Source organism: Cebus imitator, unplaced genomic scaffold (assembly GCF_001604975.1).
Source record: "Cebus imitator isolate Cc_AM_T3 unplaced genomic scaffold, Cebus_imitator-1.0 Scaffold495, whole genome shotgun sequence".
In the NCBI taxonomy this organism is placed as follows: domain Eukaryota; kingdom Metazoa; phylum Chordata; class Mammalia; order Primates; family Cebidae; genus Cebus; species Cebus imitator.
The window spans coordinates 1-19,998 of record NW_016107810.1 but is presented as its reverse complement, the minus strand read 5'-3'; the positions used below and the strand labels follow the sequence as shown (position 1 = coordinate 19,998).

The 19,998-nt window shown below is 40.2% G+C and overlaps 3 pseudogenes across 1 annotated transcript; 2 read left to right on the top strand and 1 right to left on the bottom strand.

Moving 5' to 3' along the window:
- Positions 1–2,262: 2,262 nt before the first annotated feature.
- Positions 2,263–4,295, top strand: LOC108292564 (annotated as a pseudogene). The gene has a single exon (XR_005197570.1). The product of XR_005197570.1 is annotated as a BCL2/adenovirus E1B 19 kDa protein-interacting protein 3-like (transcript).
- A 444-nt stretch (positions 4,296–4,739) lies between these two features.
- LOC119468799 lies at positions 4,740–6,907 on the bottom strand (annotated as a pseudogene).
- An 11-nt stretch (positions 6,908–6,918) lies between these two features.
- On the top strand, positions 6,919–8,068 carry LOC108292563 (annotated as a pseudogene).
- Positions 8,069–19,998: the final 11,930 nt, after the last annotated feature.

Genomic DNA, 19,998 nt, shown 5'->3' with positions numbered 1-19,998 from the left:
CTAAATTAGAGAATCATAAATCCATTTAGTATCATTAGTTTTCTAAGAGAAATTTCTGTTTACTTTTTTACTTGAAAGTGTTTTCTGCTGTATATTATCCAGGTTTCTTGCTTATCTTAATTACTTCATGTTTTCTAAAGTAAACAAATAATATTCCAATTATACCAAATCCCTCTGTAGAAAATGCAAGTACTATTATATTTTAGGGAATGTAACTCTTTTAGGGAAAGGTGATACATAAAGTACCTCCTAGAATACTCCAGTTGAATATTGAAGAGGGAGCAACTTTTTACTCTTTGAAGTTGCTGGAGAGGGAAGAAATGGCAGTGTAGGTCTGACAAGAATTCTTCAGCGAAGATGGCACTGTTGTTTATGGAGCCCTAGCAAAATGCCTTTGGTGTTTGCTAATGAAAACGTTAAAAATATGTAATCTGGGTTGTGCATGCCTGTAATCCCAGCTACTTCGAGACTGAGGCAGGAGAATCACTTGAACCTGGGAGGAAGAGGTTGCAGTGAGCTGAGATCTCGCCACTGCACACCAGCCTGGGTGATGAACAAAACTCCATCTCAAAAGAAAAAAAAATGTAATCCTTATGCTTGCAATGCCTATCAATAGACTGTATTTTTCTAAAAGTTTTTATGGGTATGTCAATATGCTACCAGTTGCTAAATGTAGTGTACCAAATACTTTATTGCATTTTACGACATGTTGACTCAAAAATTAATGGAAAGTTGCATGCTAATAGCTTACTTTTAATATTCTTAATACTTTCCCTAGTTTATTGTTTATCCTCCAACTTTGTTTTGATGGAATCTTGCTTTTTTTAGCATGTAGAGATGAAAAATTTTTAACAGTTTTGATTATACAAAAAATTAATGCAGATAATAGAGATAAAACTGAAATTTCCTTTGATATTTCCTATCTAGGTCCTCCCTGCGTGGGATAACCACTGTTTGATACATGGTATTATTTTTCACGTTACATTATCATTCTCTTCTGCCATTTGTGTCCAGAAGTTCATTCGTTTTAATGAATCTTGTTTTGTAATAATCAGAGAGCCAATTCACATGATGGTGAATTGTTATGTATCTGTTTAATCCTGGTAAGAGAGCAGAGACAATGGAATTGTACAAGATACTGGATTAAATTTAGAGAAGGCAGAAAAGTGGAAGACAAAAAGAACAAAAGAAAAGTAATTAATAGAAAACATTAACAAATATAGTCATTTATATCAATTAGTTTAAATATGAGTTGCCTAAATACACAGATACTGTCACAGTGGATTAAAAGGCAAGACTAAAAAGAAAACCACTTTAAAGATGGAGAAAGATTAAAAGTAAAGAGATAGATACATCATGTGTTATGGACTGAATGTTCATGTTCTCCCTTGCTCCCCAAATTTATGTGTTGGAAACCCTAACTCCTAGTGTGATAGTATTTGGAGATAGGGATCTTGGAAGATAATTAAGGTTAGATGGCACCATGACTAAGATAAGGTTAGTATCCTTATAAGAAGGGACGTAGAAAGCTTGCTGTCTTTGCCATGTGAGAATACAACTAGAAGGTAGCTGTCTGCAAATGAGAGAGCCTTCCCCAGAAATTGACTATGCTGACACCCTGATCACAGACTTTCAGTCTTCAGAAATTTGAGTAAATGAAAATTTCTGTTGTTTAAGACACCCAGTATATGGTATTTTGTTATGGTAGCCTAGATTAAACTATCCTATCAAACTACATTAATCAAAAGAAAGCTGGAATAGCTATATTAATTTCATATAAAACTGACTTCAGAACAAGGAAAATGATGAAGGATTATGAGAGACATCATATGGTGATAAAGGGGTAATTAACATTTAAAAAAAACCATAGAAGGTATGTCTTTACAAGGGATTTAAACTAGAAATAAATAATAAAAATACCTGGAAAATCCCAAAATATTTTGAGATTAAGGAACATGCTTCTAAACACATGGGTCAAAGAAGTGTCAAGAGACTAAATAAATGAAAATACAAGTTTGATAAATTTGTGAGATGCAGCAAAAGCAGTGGCTAGAGGGAAATTTATAGTATTGAATGCATATATTGGAAAACGTGAAGGATCTAAAATCAATATGCATCTACCTTAGGAAATTAGAAGAGCAAATTAAATCCAAAGTAAGCAGAAGAAATAATAGAGTAGAAATCAATAAAATTCAACCAAGAGCAATAAATTCAATGAAATGAATGAAATTCAATGAAAAGTTAAAATTTATAAAACTTTGTCATACCAAAAGAAAAAGCAAAAATTACTGAAATCAGAAATGAAAAGAGGTGCCTTTATTACTGTTCTCATGAACATTAGGACTTTAGAAGGATAATAAAGGGATGTTATGAGCAACTCTTTGTGTGCAAATTTGATAACATGAAATGGACCAATTCTGTGAAACCTCACACAAGGAGAAATAATGGCTTTGCATAAACTTACAAAATAAATTCAGTCAATTATGTGCTTCCAAAGCAAAGCATTGGTCTCAGATGGTTTCACTAGTGAAGTCTACCATTCAAGGAGAAAGTGATGCCAATTTTCTGCAATCTGTTCTAGAAAATAGAAGCAGAGGAAATGCTTTAACACATTCTGTGAGGCCACATAACGCTGATAACAAAATTAGGTAAAAATATTACAAGAAAGGGCAACCACAAACCAGTATCTCTCATGAACATAGCTATAAAAATTCTCAACAGAATATTAGCAAATCTAATGCAACAATATATAACAAAATATACCAGAGTCAAGCGGGATTTATTTCAGGTATGCAAGGCTGGTTCAACATTGAAATCAGTTCATATAATTTATTACATTATCACACTAAAGGAGAAAAGTCATGATTTTATCAATAGACACAGATAAACCGTTTGACAAAACCAACACCTATTTATGATAAAGACAGACAAAATTATCAACCAGCTAGGAATATAAGGAAATCCTCAACTTCATAAAGAATATCTACAAAAAAACCTACAGCTGGTGTTGCTGCCTGAGAGCCGGAGACAGTCCTGCAGCTGCCGCAGCACTGCTAGCCACCTGACAGTGTCCCACCTAGTCGAGCCACCGCTGTCCCTGCACAACAATAACTGCGAGGAAAGTGACCAGTCTCCGCCCCCGCCTGCTGGCCTCAACAGTTCCGGGGTGGAGCTACCCATGAATAGCAGTAATGGCAATGGGAAAAATGGGGGCTAGAACACGTACCTTCCTCATCCTCCATTCACAATGGAGACATGGAGAAGATTCTTTTGGATGCACAACATGAATCAGGACAGAGTAGTTCAAGAGGCAGTTCTCACTGTGACAGCCCTTTGCCATAAGAAGATGGGCAGATCATGTTTGATGTGGAAATGCACACCAGCAGGGACCATAGCTTTCAGTCGGAAGAAGAAGTTGTAGAAGGAGAGAAAGAAATTTGAGGCTTTGAAGAAAGGTGCAGATTGATTGTCAGACTGGTCCAGTAGACCCGAAAACGTTCCACCCAAGGAGTTCCACTTCAGACACCCTAAACATTCTGTGTCTCTAAGCCTGAGGAAAAGTGAAGCCATGAAGAAAGGGGGTATCTTCTCCACAGAATTTCTAAAGGTGTTCATTCATTCCATCTCTCTTCCTTTCTCATGTTTTGGCTTTGGGGCTAGGCATCTATATTGGAAAGCGACTGAGCACACCCTCTGCCAGCACCTACTGAGGGAAAGGAAAAGCCCCTGGAAATGTATGTGACCTGTGAAGTGGTGTATTGTCACAGTAGCTTATTTGAACTTGAGACCATTGTAAGCATGACGCAGCCTACCACCCTGTTTTTACATATCCAATTCCAGTAACTCTCAAATCCAGTATTTTATTCAAACTCTGTTGAGGCATTTTACTAACCTTATACCCTTTTTGGCCCGTAGGACATTTTAGAATTTCCCAACAGTTTACTGTTGTTTAGAAATTTGCAAGGGCTTCTTTTCCACAAATGCCACCAGCAGATTATAATTTTGTCAACAATGCTGTTATATCTAATTAGTACCACCAGACTAGACCTGTATCATTCATGGTATAAATTTTACTCTTTCAACATAACTACCATTTATCTCTTAAACTGAGATCAGGTTAGCAAATGATGTCAAAGAAGCTTTATTTTCTAGTTGGTTTTTCCCTTAAGACAAAGACAAGCTTCCCTAAGCTTGAGTTGATAGTTACTAAAAAGAAAACAAACAAACAAAAAAGCAAGACACAAGAAAAAAAAATCCTGGGCAATAAAAAATCATTTTACACCAAAAAAAAAAAATCTACAGCTAACATACTTAATGGTGGGACATCAGATGCTTTCCGTCTAAGAACAGAAACAAGGCAAGTAGATTGCATCATTCCTATTTAATGTTGCATTGGAAGTTCTTGCTAATGCAATAAGACAAAATTCCTGTGTCTCAATGAAAAATAGTTTGGAACTAAAATCTAAATATAGCAAGTTTACGGAGAATGTATGATTCATACACATTCAATTACTTTCTTATATGTACCAGGGACAAACATTTGGAATTAGAAATTTAAAACATTTACATTAGCATGAAAAGAGAGTACAGAGAGAGAGAAGAAAGAAGGAAGGAAATAAAAGCCTTTGTACAAGATCTATGTAAGGAAAACTACAAAAGTCTCATGAAGGAAATTGAAGATAGAAATAAATAGAAGGATATTCCATGTTCATGGATAGGAAGACTAAATATCGTTAAGGTGTTATGTCTTCCTAACTTTATCAACAGATTCAATGAAATCTCAGTAACAATCCCAGTAAGGTTCTTGTGCATATTGACAAAATTTTAAAGTTAATAAGGGGAAGACCCAGAATAGCTGCCAAGATTTTTAAGAAAAACAAAGTTGGAGGACTGACACTGACTTTGGTGATGACTTTTTAGCTACAACACCAAAAGCATGATTCATGGAAGAAAACAGTAAGTTGGACTTTATTAAAATTAAAATACTGCTCTGTGAAGGACACTTAAAATGAAAGGATACGCCACAACCTGGGTTAAGAACTTTGCAAAATATATCTGATAAAGGATTTGTATCCACAATATACAGTGAACTCTTAAAACTCTACAATAAGAAAAACCAATAAAAAAAAGTAGATAAAATATCTGAGCAGGCACCTCACAAAAGAAGATATAGCAAATAAGCATGAAAAAGTTGTTCAACATCATATGTCATTAGATAATTGCAAATTTGAATAATGAGATAACCACTACATGCCTACCACAATGGCTAAAAATATAGTACTAATGCCTGATGAGGATGTGGAGCAACAGGAACATACAGTGACTTTGTGCTACAGTTTGATAGTTTTTTAAATAAAGCTAAATATAGGCTTACTGTAAGCATACCTTGAAGATACTGTGAGTTTGGTTCCAGACAATAAGCCACTCTTTTTGCTCATCCATGGCAAGTAACTCCTCATCTGTTCAAGTTGTATCATGAGATTGTAGCGATTCAGTCACATCTTCAGCCTCCACTCCTAATTCCAGTTCTCTTGATGTTTCTACCACATTTGTAGTTACTTGAACCCCTCAGAGTCATTTATGAGGTTTAGAATCAACCTGTTGCACACTCTTGTTAATGTTGATATTTTGACCTCCTCCCATGAATCACACATGTTCTTAATGGCATCTAGAATGGCAAATAATTTCCAGAAGGTTTTTAGTGAACTTGAAAACGCAGATCCATCTTTTTGGTACCAAGGACCAGTTTGTGGAAGACAGTTTTTCCATGACTGGGGTGGGGTTTGGGGGAGTGGTTTCAGGATGAAACTGTTCTACCTCAGATTGTTAGGTGGATGCTTCTCATCCTCTGTATCCAGGATGTCCCGGGGCACGGGCAGCAGGGACAGGAGGCAAGCTTGGCTCATGTGCTGGATCTCCCCTAGCTACTGGTGGTGCTGAGGCTGAGATTCATGTGGTCCTGGAATTGCTGCTAGCTGGAGCAGCTGGCCTTGCAGATGTAGCAGAAGAACTGGAGGGTCTGCTTAGAGAATGTGCTTGTAGCCACAGGCGTGGAGAAGCAAGTCACTGGGGTGGGGCACGGGTGTCAGGTGTACAACCCTAAAGGCTGACTGTCACTGCTCTGCAAAATGGTGACCTTCAGGAAGCCCCCAGCACCCTACACTCTGTTTTTACATTCTCTCACATCTAGGCCACTGGCCGGCTCCATCTGGTTCTCTTCCATGCTGACTTGGGTGCCCACAGGCTCTGGCAAGGCCTTTTCCATGCCTCTACTGGCTTCTACTGTATCAGGTGGCGTCTCCAGCCCGCAGACATGAACCACAACTGGTACTTGCTCTGGAGCCAGCACCGACACCTGTGGCTGGGTCTGAGGCTGCTTATTGGTCTGCACTGGTGGCTGTACTGGCACCTGCACTGGGGGCTACTCCTGTGACTGGACCCTTGGCTGTGCTTGTGTGTAGACCTGTGGATATATCTGTGTCTGGGCCTGCTTCTGCGGCTGCAGCTGCACCTACCTTGGGGGCTGTGAATGTGCCTGGGGCTGCAGCCGCTTCTGTAGCTCTGCTTCCTGCTGCAGCTGCACCTCCCTTGGGGCCTGTGAATGTGCCTGTGGCTGTATTTGTGGCTGTACCTGCTTCTGTGGCTCTGCCTTCTGCTGCAGCTGTGGCTGCACTTGCTTCTGTTGCAGGTCTAAGTGCTCTGGAGAAGTCTGTGTTTGTGCCTGCTTCTGCAGCTTTGGCTGCTCCGGGGTGTCTGTGGGTGGTATCCGTGGCTGAGTCTGTGACTGCACCTGGCCCTTGACCTGCATGACCTGTGGCTGGAATTGTGGCAGCATTTGGGCTTCCAGAGGCTCAGGCACCAGGTCTGGCATCTATGTCTGCTTCAGTACTGTGGTCCAGGCCTGTGGCCCATGCTGTGCTCATGGATCTGGAGCTGGGCACCATGGACTCTGTGCGCTTGGAGCTCTTCGGGCAGATCTTCAGGCCAGACAACTTCATCTTTGGTCAATGTGGGGCTGGGAACAACTGGGCCAAGGGGTACTACACAGAAGGTGCAGAGCTGATGGAGTCAGTGATGCACATTGTGAGAAAAGAGGCTGAGAGCTGTGATTGCCTGTAGGGTTTCCAGCTGACCCACTCCCTGGGTGGGGGGACTGGGTCTGGGATGGGTACCCTTCTAATGGCAAAATTCAGGAGGAGTACCCAGACAGGATCATAAACACATTCAGCATCCTGCCCTTACCCAAGGTGTCAGACACTGTGGTGGAGCCCTACAATGCTGTCCACTCCATCCACTAGCTCATAGAAAATGTAGATGAAGCGCTCTATAAAATCTGTTCCAGGACCTTAAAACTGACCACACCCACCTACAGTGACCTGAATCACCTGGTGTCTGCTACCATGAGTGGGGTCACCATGTGCCTGCCCTTCCCAGGCCAGCTGAATGCTGACCTGTGAAACCTGGCCATGAACATGGCTCCATTTCCCCAGCTACACTTCTTCATGCCTGGCTTTGCCCTGCTGACCAGCTGGGGCAGCCAGCAGTACCAGGCCCTGACTATGGCTGAGCTCAGCAGTACCGGGCCCTGACTGTGGCTGAGCTCACCTAGCAGCTGTTTGATGCTAAGAATATGATGGCTGCCTGTGACCCCCGTCGTGGCCGCTACCTAACCGTGGCTGCCATTTTCAGAGGTAGCATATCCATGAGGGAGGTGGATGAGCAAATGTTCAATATCCAGAACAAGAACAGCAGCTACTTTGCTGAGTGGCTCCCTCACAACATGAAAACAGTCGTCTGTGACATCCCACCCTGGGGGCTAAAAATGTCAGCCACCTTCATCAGTAACAACAACCGTCCAGGAGCTCTTCAAACACGTCTCTGAACAGTTTACAGCTATGTTCAGGCACAAGGCCTTCCTGCACTGGTACACAGGCGAGGGCATGGATGAGATGGAGTTCACTGAGGCCAAGAGCAACCTAATGACCTGGTGTCCGAATACCAGCAATACAAGGATGCCACGGCTGAGGAGGAGGAATTTGAGGAGTGTGCTGAGGAGAAGGTAGCCTAGAAGCTTCCTTTTCTAGGTAAAGGGGGAAGCAGTGTGGATTTTTTAGTGTTGTTGTTCTGATAGCCATTGTCACTATACACTTCTTTGAGTCTTTACATCTCCTCCTGCATTTTAAAGCATTTTAATAGTGTGTAGTTTGGCCTAATAAAACATTTTTATGGCAAAAAAAATTTTTTTAATGACTTTATTTATTTTATTTTCTGTGTTGCCTAGGCTGGAGTGCAATGGCATGATCTCAGCTCACTGCAATCTCCTCTTCCTGGATTCAAGTGATTCTCAGCCTCAGCCTCCTGAGCAGCTGGCATTGCAGGCACCCACCAATATGCCTGGCTAATTTTTTGTATTTTTAGTGGAGATAGTGTTTCACCATGTTGGCCAGGCTGGTCTTGAAATCCTGACCTCAAGTTATCTGCCTGCCTTGGCCTCCCAAAGTGCTGGGAGTACAGGCATGAATCACCATACCCTGCCAATGTTTGTGTTTTTAGTAGAGATGGGGTTTTGCCATGTTGTCCAGGCTGGTCTCGAACTCCTGGGCTCAAGCAATCCACCAGCCTCCGCCTCCCAAAGTGCTGGGATTGCAGGAGTGAGCCTCTGCAACTGGCCTTTTTTGTTGTTGTTTTTCTTGAGATAAGGCCTCACTGTTACAAAGGCTGGAGTTGAGTGGTTTTGAACTCCTGGGCTTACACCATCTTCCTGGTTGTCTCATGAATAGCTAGGACTACAGGTGCCTGCCACCATGCTAATTTTTTTTTTTTTTTTNTTTTTTTTTTAATAGGATCTTGCTATGTTGCCTGGGCTGGTCTTAAGCTCTTAATCTCAAGACATTCTTTCACCTGGGCCTCCCAAAGCAGTGGGTTATGGGTTCAAGCGATTCTTTTGCCTCAGCCTCCTGAATAGCTGGGACTATAGGCACACACCACCACACCCGGCTAATTTTTGTATTTTTAGTAGAGATGGGGTTTCACCATATTGGCCAGGCTGGTCTTGAACTCCCGACCTTAGGTAATCCACATGTCTTGGCCTCCAAAAGTGCTGGGATTACAGGTGTGAGCCACCATGTCTGGCCGCTGTTTTTATTTTAATAGTAAAAATATACTATACTTTGAAAACAGTATAGTGTATATAAGTATATATAAGTACTTTGAAAAAAAACAGGAAAGTATAAAGATGAAAATTAAAACCCACCACACAGAGATAACCACCTATAATCTTTCTTATATTACTTAACCTTGATCCTCACTGTATGACATGTGCTAGAAAATATGAAATTATGATCCTAGTTTTATGAAGTAAAGTGTTTATATACGTGTTATATATTTGCTTATAATGTTTTCTATGATTATATAATGAGCTCTGTTTTACTTCTGGTTGTATTTTTTTCATAACTAGGTAATATTAGAAAAAACACTATTTAGGCTACTGGACTGTTAACAAAGTAGCAGTACCACCATTTATTTAACAATTTATTATTGGCCATTGAGGTTGTTCTAGTCTTTCACTCTTAGAAATAGCACTGTGATGAATGTATTTATATAAATTTCTAGAAATAGAGACACTAGGTCAAAGAGTGTAACTGTTTTGTTTTGAGTTGTTTGAGACAGGGTTTCTGTGGCCAGGCTGGAGTGCAGTGGTACAATCATAGCTCACTGTAGCCTCAACCTTTCTGGCTCAAGAGATCCTCCCATTTTAACCTCCTAAGTAGCTGGGACTACAGGTGTGCCCCACCATGCCTGGTTAATTTTTTGTATTTTTATTGTAGATATGGGGTTTTACTATGTTGTCCAGACTGGTCTAAAACTCCTGTACTCAAGCAATCTACCTATCTTGGCCTCCCAGAGTGCTAGAATTACAGACGTGAGCCACCGTGCCCAGCCTTTAAGGCTCTTGATTCATATTGCCAAATGGCTTTCCAGAAAGGTTGAAGCAATTTATACTCCCACCAGCAATGTATGAGATTGCCCATTTTATGGAACCCTTGCCAACAATGAGTATTTTCTAAGACATTTTGTCTATTTGATAAAAAATTATCTTGTTTTAATTTATATTTCTTGGATTATAAGTGAGATAACTTTTTTTCATAGTCTACTGTCTGTTTGTATTTCTTCTTTTGTGAATTTTCTCTTTGTTTCCTTGATCATTATTCTAGAAGAGTACTGAATAGAGACCTCAAACTATGTATGTAATTTTATAATAAATTTTCTTGTGGCCTCATTAAATAAGTAAAAAGAAACAAGTAAAATAAATTTTAATGATAAATTTATTTTAGTAATAAAAATCTTAATAATAAAATTTATTTAACTAAATATACCCCAAATATTATCATTTCAATATTGGCACTAGCTACGTTTCAAGTGCTCTTGTGAGTAGTGGCTACTATATTGGACAGTGCAGATGCAGAACATTTCCATCATAGTGGAAAGTTCAACTGGATGGCACTAGCATGGAATGTTAGAGCTTTTGATATTTATTTATAAGGAAACTTTATATATTTAGTTTTTTTGTCTATCCTATTTGTTGTTTTTTCAGTATGCTATTAACCTTTTAATTTTGTTTATTTTTATTTACTTATATTCAAACAATATAGATGACTCTGTCATTCTTTCCCTTTGTTGTCTATTCTATTGTTTTAGGTCTACCTATTCCCAGAATAGTTAATTCCTCACCTATATTTTTTCCCCTCTCCTCCCTTGTTTTTACACACAGGGCCTTACTATGTTGTTCAGGCTGGAGTGCAGTAGCTATTCACAGGCATGATTATAGCACACTACAGCCTCAAACTCCTGGCCATAAGCCATCCTCCTGCCTAAGCCACCCAAGAAGCTAGGACTACAGGCACACACTACTGAACCAGGCTACCCTAGATTTTTTAATGGCTTCATTTGTAATGCAATTACTTAATCTTGAAATGTATCACATTATTTTAAAAGTGTACCAGATGACCAGGTGCAGTGGCTCACACCTGTAATCTCAGCACTTTGGGAAGCCTAGGCTGGGGGATCATGAGGTCAGGAGATTGGGACCATCCTGGCTAACATGGTGAAACCCTGTCTTTACTAAAATACAAAAAATTAGGTGGACATGGTGGCGTTCGCCTGTAGTCCCAGCTGCTCGGGAGGCTGAGGCAGGGGAATCACTTGAACCAGTAGGCGGAGGTTGCAGTAAGGCGAGATTGTACCACTGTACTCCAGCCTGGTGACAGAGCAAGACTCCGTCTCAAAAAAAAAAGTGTACCTGATCTATCAAGAAGCTTGCTATGGTTGCATGTCTATCAATTTCTCCTTGGAGTTTGTAAGAATTTCTATCTTAAGTATTTTGATGCTGTGTTATTTAGTGCATAACAGTTCAGGATTGTTGATAATTATAAATGACTATGATTCTCCTGGTCCTTTGTAGTACTTTTTGTATTGACTCCACTTTATTTGAAATTAATATTGTCACCCCTGGTTTGGGTGGTCGCATTTTCCTAAGAAATCATTGTCTAAGCTTTAATTTTTAACCTTCCAATCTTATTTTGTATATGATTTTGTAATTATTATTATTGAGTCAGAGTCTCACTCTTTCTCCCAGGCTGGAGTGCCAGTGGCGTAATCTCTGCTCACTGTAACCTCCACCTCCCGGGTTCAAGTAACTCTCCTACCTCAGCCTCCTGAGGTGGCTAAAATTACAGGCATGCGCCGCCATGCCAGGCTAATTTTTGTAATTTTAGTAGAGATGGAATTTCACCATATTAGCCAAACTGATCTCGAACTCCTGGCCTCAAGCAATCCACTGGCCTTAGCCTGCCAAAATGCTGGGATTGCAGGCGTGAGCTACTGCACCCAGCCTTTTGTAATTATTTTTGTAACTCTGATTTAATTTTAACTCTGTTAACTTGATTTTTGTTCTTATAGCTGGTTCTTTTATATGTCAATTTATCCCATTTTTGAGTTGGTTTTTTTTTTTTTTTGTATCACTTAGACTGCTGATATATGCCTTCAGTAATTATTTTCAAGTACATGTAGTCAGTACTGAATACATACTTTCTGAATAAAATAAGAAATTAATTTATTAAGAAAGACATTCTATGATGTCTTTCTTATAAGAAAGACATTCTATGATGTCTTTCTTATAAGAAAGACATTCTATGATGTCTTTCTTATAAGAAAGACATCATAGAATGTCTTTCTGTTCTGTGGTAAAAAGCATATGACTTTTTGTTTTATGATAAATCTACTTTTTACTCCTGAATGATGGTCTCATGTCTCTCTCTTTTTCTTCAATGAACTTTATTTTTTAGTCTTTTTTTTTTCTTTTAAACATTTAAACATTCTGCCAGGTTATATCTAGGTTTTGATTTCTTTACACTGATTTTACCTAGAAAAGAATGAGACTGTTAATCTTCCAATTTAAGTCCTTCTTAAATTCAGGAAAGTTTTTTTCTGATATATATTTGTCTGTTTTTGTACAGTTTTTCTGAATCCATTTTCAGGAACATGACTAATCTTGAGATTGGATCCCAGGTTCTAGCCGTCATATCAATCATTAATTTTCATGTTTGCTCATTTTATATACATTTAAAAGGAGTTTTGGCAAATGACACAAGATGAGGAATTAAGTTGGTTTTTTCTAATTAGCTTGCCTTCTCAAAACTGAAAAAAATACAAGTTTATTTTCTATATCTTCTGTCCTGTTATTTTTATTTTTTTAATTAATGTTTTACTTTTTGTGGGCACACAATAGGTGTATATATTTATAGGGCACATGAGATATTTTGATACAGGCATGCAATGTGTAATAATCACATCATGGCAAATGGGATATCCATCAGTTCCAGCATTTCTCTTTTGTGTTACAGTCTAATTATACTTTTTTAGCTATTTAAAAATGTACTATTAAATTATATTTGATTGTAGCCACCCTGTTGAACTAGCAAATACTAGGTCTTATACATTCTTTTTTAAAAATTTTATTTAAAATTATTTTTTGTAGAGACAGCATCCCCCTGTGTTGCCCAGGCTGGTCTTGAACTCCTGGGTTTTAGCAATCCTCCACCTTGGCCCCCCAGAGTGCTAAGATTACAGCCACTATGTCCAGCCACGCATTCTTCTATTCTTTTCTTTACCCATTAATCATCCCCACTTCTCTTCAACCCCCATTTCCCCCACTATCCTCCCCAGCCTCTGGTAACCATCTTTCTACTCTCTGTCTCCATGAGTTCCAATGTTTTAATTTTTATTTTCCACAAATAAGTGAGAATGTTTGACTTGAAGTTTGTCCTTCTGTGCATGGCTTATTTCACTTGACATAATGCCTCCTGTTCCATCCATGTTGTTGAAAATGACAGGATCTCATTATTTTTTATAGCCAAAGAGTACTCCGTTGCATATGTTGTACCACATAGTTACGGATTGCTAGTTAGATTGAACACTTCATTATTTATTTATTGGTCTTAGCTTAATTTCTCCTGTGACTTACCTATTTATGGCATTTTCCAATTTTTTTGGTTTGTCTCTCATAGATTTGTGAGAGTTATTTAATATTCTAGGTATTTATTCTGTTTCAGTTATATATATTGTAAATCATCCCAATCTCTGGTTTATATTTTTCACTTTTTAATGATCTTTTAATTGCCATTTAATAAAGTAAAACTCATCAGTCTTTTCCTTTATGCTTTGAGTCTTTGCACTTAAGAAATTCTACAATAATTAGTATTTATTTTTACTATATCAGGTTCAAATCCCATCTTATTGAAGGAGTAAAGTGTATCATATTGATACTATATGGAATTTGGCTGGGCACAGTGGCTCACGCCTGTAATCTCAGCACTTTGGGAGGCAGAGGCAAGTGGATCACCTGAGGTCAGGAGTTTGAGACTGGCCTGGCCAACATGGTAATACCCTGTCTCTACTAAAAATACAAAAATTAGCAGGGCATGGTGGCATGAGCCTGTAACCCCAACTACTCGGGAGGCTGAGGCATGAGAATTGCTTGAACCTGGAAGACAAAGGTTGCAGTGAGCCAAGGTCATGCCACTGCACTCCAGCCTGGGTGACAGACTGAGACTCCTTCTTAAAAAAAAAAAAGTACATGGCATTTTGTTTTATTTTTCTAGAAACAAGTTCTTGCTCTGTCATCCAGGCTGGAGTAAAGGGGCAAGATCATAACTCATTGTAACCTCAAACTCCTGGGATCAAGCAGTCTTCCTACCTCAGCCTCTCAAATAACTAGGACTACAGGTGTGCACCACTACACCCAGCTAATTTTTGAAAATTTTTTTGTAGATTCAGTGTCTTGCTGTGTTGCCCAGTCTTGTCTCAAATTCCCGGCCTCAAGCCAGGAATTCCTACCTCAGTATCGCAAAGCACTGAGATTTCAGGTATGAGTCACCATGGGAGTTTGGTTTTAATATGTACATCCAATTTTAATATCTCAGAGTTGAATTAGTAATTCATCATCTTGGCTGGGTGCATTGGCTTATGCCTGTAATCCCAGCACTTTGGGAGGCTGAAGCAGGTGGATCATGAGGTCAGGAGTTTGAGACCAACCTGGCCAATATGGTGAAACCCTGTCTATACTAAACATACAAAAATTAGATGGGTGTGGTGGTGTGTGCCTATAGTCCCAACTGCTTAGGAGGCTGAGGCAGGAGAATTGCTTGAACCCCAGAGGTGGAGGTTGCAGTGAGCCATGATTGTGCCACTGCACTCCAGCCTGGGCAAAAGAGCAAGACTCCATCTCAAAAGAATAATAATAATAAGAAGTAGAATTCAACATCTTTAGAGAGAGTCACTTGCTTCAATGTAATAATTTCAAGCAAGTATATAATCAAAATTATTTATGTCACTTTTCTGAAAACACAAACAGTCTGATTTTAAGAAATGATTTGGTTTTCAACTTAAACATTTAGGTTTAACTTATAAGTTAATGTATTAAAAGTTTTAAGGGTTTGTTCTTACCTCTGTAAATTCCTCAATCACTGTTCTTTGGCTCTCAGATTCTTCTGCCTTTGCTTCTATTTTTTAGTTTTCGAAATATATACATAGATATAAACAAATTTCTTCCTCTCTCCAATTTTCATTTATTCCATCTTTGGTTTCCTGAATGGAGTTCACTTAAATTTATTAGTTTTCTGAAGACTTAATATTTTTGGTGGTGCGGTGTGACTAAGGAGTTTGCTGTCAACTCTATTCTGCCCATAATCTTCATTTCTTAATTAAATGAAGAAAGAAAAGAAAAGCTGGAGGAAATGAATGATGGGGAGACTGGGTCCCCTTGAGAAAGGACCCCACCACACTACTGACAATTTATGCTATTAATTTTTCTCCCATCCTTCCCCAAGGAGACCTCTGGCCTTTTACCAGAGTAACTGTGCACTGGGGAAAGGGGAATGATCAGACTTTTCAGGGACTACTGGACACTGGCTCTGAGCTGACATTGATTCCAGGGGACCTGAAACATCATTGTGGTCCTTCAGTTAAAAGTAGGGGCTTATGGAGGTCAGGTAATTAATGGAGTTTTAGCCCAGGTCCCACGTATAGTGAGTCCAGTGGGTCCCTGGACTCATCCTGTGGTCATTTCCCCAGTGTCAGAATGCATAATTGACATAGACATACTTAGCAGCTGGCAGAATCCCCACATTGGCTCCTTGGCTGGTAGAGTGAAAGCTATTATGGTGGAAAAGGCCAAGTGGAAGCCATTAGAGCTGCCTCTTCCTAGAAAAATGGTAAATCAAAAACAATATTATTAAAACAAACAAAAAATAACAACAAAAACCAATATTGCATCCCTGAAGGGATTGCAGAGATTAGACCACCATCAAGGACTTGAAAGACTCAGGGTTGGTGATTCCCACCACATCTCCATTCAACTCTGCTGTTTGGCCTGTACAGAAGACAGATGGACTTTAGAGAATGACAGCAGATTATCAGAAGCTTAACCAAGTGGTGACTCCAATTGCAGCTGCTGTACCAGATGTGGTTTTGTTGCTTGAACAAATTAATACATCTCCTGGTTCCTAGTATGCAGCCATTGATTTGGCAAGTGCCTTTTTCTCCATTCTTGTCCTTAAGGCCCATGAGAAGCAATTTGCCTTCAGCTGGCAAGGCCAGCAATATACCTTCACTGTCCTACCTCAGGGATATATAAACTCTCCAGCTTTGTGTCATTATCTTGTCTGCAGAGATCTTGATCACTTTTCCCTTCCACAGGATGTCACACTGGCCCATTACATTGATGACATTATGTGGCTGGATCCAATGAGTAAGAAATAACAAACACACCAGACTTATTGGTGAGACATTTGCCTGCCAGGGGATGGGCAATAAATCCAACTAAAATTCAGGGACCTTCTACCTCAGTAACATTTCTAGTGGTCCAGTGGTGTGGGGCCTTTCGAGATATTCCTTCTAAGGTGAAGGATAAGTTGCTGCATTTGTCCCTTCCTACAACCAAGAAAGAGGCACAACACCTAGTGGGTCTATTTGGATTTTGGAGGCAACACATTCCTCAGTTTGGTGTGTTACTCCAGCCCATTTATTGAATGACTCGAAAAGCTGCCAGTTTTGAGTAAGGTCCGAAACAGGAGAAAGCTCTACAACAGGTCTAGGCTGCTGTGAAAGCTGCTGTGCCACTTGGGCCATATGACTTAGCAGATCCAATGGTGCTTGAGGTTGGCAGTGGCAGGTAGGGATGCCATTTGGAGCCTTTCACAGGCCCCTACAGGTGAATCACAACAGAGGCCTCTAGGATTTTGGAGCAAGGCCCTACCATCTTCTGCAGATAACTGCTCTCCTTTTGAGAGACAGTTCTTGTTCTGTTACTAGACTTTGGTAGAAACTGAATGTTTGACTATGGGTCATCAAGTCACCATGCAGCCTAAACTGCCTGTCATGAACTGGGTGCTTTTCTGACCCTTCTAGCCATAAAGTGGGACATGTACAGCAACATTCCATCATCAAATGGAAGTAGTAAATATGTGATCAGGCTTGAGTAGGTCCTGAGGGCACAAGTAAGTTATATAAGGAAGTGGCTCAAATGCCCATGGTCACCGCTTCTGCCCCTGGACCCCTGGCCATCTTTCCCCTGGCCTGCACCAATGGCCTTATGGGGAGCTGCCTATGATCAGTTGACAGAGGAAGAGAGGACAAGGGCCTGGTTTACAGATGGTTCTGCATGATATGCAAGCACCACCCAAAAGTGGACAGCTGCAGCACTACAGCCCCTTTCTAGAACATCCTTGAAGGACAATGGTAAAGGGAAATCTTCCCAGTGGGCAGAACTTCGAGCAGTACACCTGGTTGTGCACTTTGCTTAGAAGGAGAAATAGCCAGATGTATGATAATCTACTGATTCATGGGCTGTAGCCAATGGTTTTGTTGGATGGTCAAGGACTTGGAAGAAGCATGATTAGAAAATTGGTGATGAAGAAATTTGGGGAAGAGGTATGTGGATGGACCTCTCTGAGTGGTGAAAAACTGTGAAGGAAGATATTTGTATCCCATGTGGGTGCTCACCAAAGATGACCTCAGCAGAGGAGGATTTTAACAATCAAGTGGATAGGATGACTTATTCTGTGGAGACCACTCAGGCTCTTTCTTTAGCCACCCCTGTCATCGCCCATGGGCCCATGAACAAAGTGGCCATGGTGGCAGGGATGGAGGTTACTCATGGGCTTGGGAACATGGACTTCAACTCACCAAGGTTGACTTGGCTATGACCACTGCTGAATGCCTGATTTGCCAGTCGCAGGAACCAACACTGAGTCCTTGATATGGCATCATTCCTTGGGGTGGTCAGCCAGCTACTTGGTGGCAGGTTGATTATATTGGATCTATTCCACCATGGAAAGGGCAGATATGGGTTTGCCTATCCTGCATGGAATGCCTTATCCACCATAATGGTATTCCACATGGCATTGCCTCTGACCAAGGTACTTAATTTATGGCTAAAGAAGTGCAGCTCAGGAATTCTCCTTATCATTTTGAAGCAGCTGGATTGATGGAACAGTGGAATGACCTTTTGAAGTCGCAATTACAACACCAACTAGGTGACGATACTTTGCAGGGCTGGTGCAGAGTTCTCCAGAAGGCTGTGTATGCCCGGAATCAGTGTCCAATATATGGTACAGTTTCTCTCATAGCCAGGATTCACAGGTCCAGGAATCAAGGGGTGGAAGTGGAAGTGGCACCACTCAACATCACTCCTGGTGACCCACTAGCAAAGTTTTTGCTTCCTATTCCCGTGACATTACATTCTGCTGGCTTAGAGGTCTTAGGTACAGACGGGAGCATGCTGCTACCAGGAGACACAACAATGATTTCATTAAACTGGCAGTTAAGATTGCCACCTGGACACTTTGGGCTCCTCTTGCCTTTAAGTCAACAGGCTAAGAAGGGAATTACAGTGTTGGCTGGGTGATTGACCCAATTATCAAGATGAAATCAGTCTACTACTCCACAGACTGATTTCAAGATGAAATCAGTCCACTCTTCCTTACCTCATGAAGGTAAGGAAGAGTATGCATAGAATGCAGGAGATTCCTTAGGACCTCTTTTAGTATTACCATGCCGTATGATTAAGGTCAACGGGAAACTACAACAACTCAATCCAAACAGGACTAAAAATAGCCCAGACCCTTTCAAATGAAGGTTTGGGTCACTCCACCAGGTACAAAGTGACAACCTGCTGAGGTGCTTTCTGAAGGCACAGGGAATACAGAATGGGTAGTAGAAGAAGGTTGTCATCATACCGGCTGTGACCGCGTAACCAGTTGCGAAATGAGGACTGTAATTTTCATGAGTTATTTTGTTAAGAACATGTTTATGCATGTATACACTTGTATTAAGAAAATGCCTTCATTTTCCTTTTTTCTTTATCATGTGACATAAAATTTATTGATTTCATATCAGCATTTCAGTGTTATTAACTTTATGTAATAGCATTTAGTTTAAGGATTAGTGCACTTCCAGTTTTACAATGAATAGTGATAGATGTATTATGTTAGGCATAATTATGACCTTATTATTGTCTTTATTTGGAGATTATGTATGATTTCAGGAGATGTGTATGGATTCCAGTTGACAAAAGGTAGACTCGTGATGGTTAATATTGAGTGTCAACTTGACTAGATTGAAGGATGCAAAGTATTGTTCCTGGGTGTGTCTGTGAGGGTGTTGCCAAAGGAGGTTAACATTTGAGTCTTTACAGCTAAAGAAGTGCAGCTCATGGAATTCACTGGTCTTCTCATCATTTTGAAGTAGCTGGGTTGATAGAATGGTAGAACTAGGAAAGGAGGAACCACCCTCAATCTGGGTGGGCACCATCTAATCAGCAGCCATCGAGGCTAGAATAAAAGCAGGCAGAACATGGAAGTACTAGACTGACAGAGTCTTCCAGTCTCATCTTTCTCCCATGCTGATACTTACTGCCCTCAAACATCAGACTCCAAGTTCTTCAGCTTTTGGACTCTTGGACCTACACCAAGTGGTTTGCCAGGGGCCCTTTGGCCACAGACTGAAGGCTGCACTGTTGGTTTCTCTACTTTTGAGGTTTTGGGACTCAGACCGGCTTCCTTGCTTCTCAACTTGCAGATGGCCAGTGCAGGACTTCACCTTGTGATCATGTGAGTTAATACTCCTAATAAACTCCCCTTCATATCTATCCTATTAGTTCTGTCCCTCTAGAGAACCCTGACTAATATAGCTTCTATTTTTTGGTTTTTAAAATACATACATGCATATAAACAAATTTCTTCCCTTCCCCAGTTTCCATTTATTTCAGCTTTGGTTTCCTGAATGGGGTTCACTTAAGTGTATTAGTTTTCTAAAGACGACTAGCTTTTTTTTTTTTTTTTTTTATGGTGTGACTAAGGAGTTTCCTGTCAACTTTATTCTGCCCATAATCTTCATTTCTTAATTAAACGAAGAAAGAAAAGCTGGAGGGAAAAGTTTTGA